The sequence below is a fragment of the Tupaia chinensis genome, unplaced genomic scaffold (genome assembly GCF_000334495.1).
Source record: "Tupaia chinensis unplaced genomic scaffold, TupChi_1.0 Scaffold000479_1, whole genome shotgun sequence".
NCBI lineage: Eukaryota > Metazoa > Chordata > Mammalia > Scandentia > Tupaiidae > Tupaia > Tupaia belangeri.
The window spans coordinates 306,222-308,338 of NW_006159991.1; the positions used below are offsets into that span (position 1 = coordinate 306,222).

The 2,117-nt window shown below is 53.9% G+C and overlaps 1 long non-coding RNA gene across 1 annotated transcript in view; it reads left to right on the forward strand.

The window, feature by feature from the left end:
- The first annotated feature begins 1,930 nt into the window (after positions 1-1,930).
- LOC102493992 (uncharacterized) overlaps positions 1,931-2,117 on the forward strand; it is a 3,778-nt gene continuing 3,591 nt past the window's right edge. Inside the window, exon 1 of the long non-coding RNA XR_335649.2 lies at positions 1,931-1,983. This is a non-coding gene — a long non-coding RNA (uncharacterized LOC102493992). The remainder of the gene's footprint in view (positions 1,984-2,117) is intronic.

Consider the following 2,117-nt stretch of genomic DNA (forward strand, 5'->3'; position numbering starts at 1 on the left):
TATATATATATATATATATATATATATATATATATAAAATAAAAAGGCCATTCCTTTAGATAGACTCACCGCCAAACAGGACCATTACTAAATAATAAGCAAGCGTTGAGTGTTATACAGTTATTACTGGTTCCTAGAAAGGGAATATTTTCTCAAAACCAAATATTGTCTCTTTTCAGCCCAGAGATGTGGGGTCAAAATATTCAGACTTACGTGTCTGCTTTTATTTTGGAAGTGAAAAGGATTACATATGCATAAAGAAATAATAGATGGATGTAATTACAAACTGCTCCTTCTCTGGAATCCTGACTTCAGAAGTAAATACAATACTCGGGCCTAGAAAACGGCAGAGAAGGGTTAGGGAGAACCTCCAGTGCTGGCCTTTCAGATAACAAACAATTCCTAGGCCCCAGACTAAGCAGAGAAGGGAAGTCAGCTCCTGAAGGCATGCATACTTATGTGCTTCTGGGGGAGGAAGAGTTGGTTCATTTTCCGTTTTCAACCAGAATGGTCAGATTCTTCCATCAGTAGACTACAACTTGGAGCAAGGATTCTAGTTTGTATCTGGAAGGCTCTGGAATATCGGATTCCTTTCACTTATTTGAAACACACTGTCCTTGAAAGGGTCCCTTACTCCACCCCCCAGCTACAGGAGAGTGCCGAGTCTAACATATCCTGAACCTGATAGAAGCCACTGGTGAGCTGGCAGTCAAGCTTTGCCTCGCTGAGCCGCCTTCATGGCGGAGCTGGGGAGGGCGAGCCGGGAAAGGCGGCAAGACGCTGCTCGGTGGAAGTCTCGGAGTAAGCAGCCGGGTTCCACCGAGCCTCCCTGGGCCTTGGCCCCGGGGCCCAGCCTCTGGTTCGCTAGACTGGTGAAGGCCTCTCTGCCCTCAGTGTGGGTACACAAAGACGCCAAGGATGCCCCCTAATCAGGTCTGCAGTCAGCCCTTAGCGTGAGCGACCCGCGGAGAAGGAACGCAAGGCCGCCGCCATCCGGTCGTGATCATAACCGAGGCCTTGTCTGTGCCGCCACGCTGGGCCCAAACCCACAGCCCTCGACAGCCGCCCCACGCGGGCCCTCTCTGGGCAGACTTCAATCTCTACTTAAGCGCAGCCTCGAAAAATGAAACCCCCAGACTCTCCCCCAAAGAATGATTTGGAAAGGAGAGGAGGCAAGACAGAGAATCAGATAGAGATGGCAGATGGCAGAAAAATAAAAGGGAAGAAGGGGCAAAGAAAATTTAAAAAAATAAGGAAGGGATAAAAAGAGGAAAGACAAAAGACAAGGGGAAAAGGAGGGACAGACGGAGAGGCAGATCCTGGGAGCAGAGGGCAGAGAGAAGGGTTAAGTGACAAGGCCGGGATCTCAACCCTGTCCACCCAGTCCTTTCTAGTCCAGCTTGGGTCTCCACCAGCAAAGGGACCTTTCCTAAGCTCACAACCCGGTTTGGGGTGTGCTTCTAGCCTTGCAAGAGAATAGCGGGGTCCCTGGCCAGGCGCAGCCAAGAATGGGGGTGGCTCTGGTTGGAAGCATGCGCCCCTGACCTTGAATGGCTCGGGGCCCAGAATTCCTACCACGCCCCCGGCGTCCGCGGAAGAGCCGCTAACCTGACTGTACCTGCTCCGGGCCAGGTGGGTGTGTGGGGGGATGGGTGAGGCCTGGCGGCTGGCAAAGCTCTAAGGAGGAAGACAGGAGGTTCCTGCGCAGGGAAAGCCGAGGTTGTCACCGCAGGCCTGGCACGACTAGGGCCTCGATGCCCCGCCCGGCCCGGCCCCCGCGCGCGCAGGTACCTGGAGACGATTTCAACTGAAGTAATGAAGGCAGTGTCGTGCTGTCGAGAGAAAGGTGGATCCCAACAACAGGAAACTACCTAAATCACCGACCAGTTCTGATGCCGCCCGCGCGCAGCTGAGCCGTGCCCGGCCCTTGGAGTCCCCAGGGCTGCCGCCAATGCGTCTCGGAGGGAGAAGCCACCGGCCCCGGTAAGGGAAATCTGGGAGACAAGGAGGGAGAGAAGGCAAAGGAGAGAGGGAAAAGGAAGGAGAGGAGTAGGCGAGACCGGAGCCGAGAGCGAGCAGGGTGCGCGCGGGCTCCCAAGTACTGCAGCTCCGCGAGC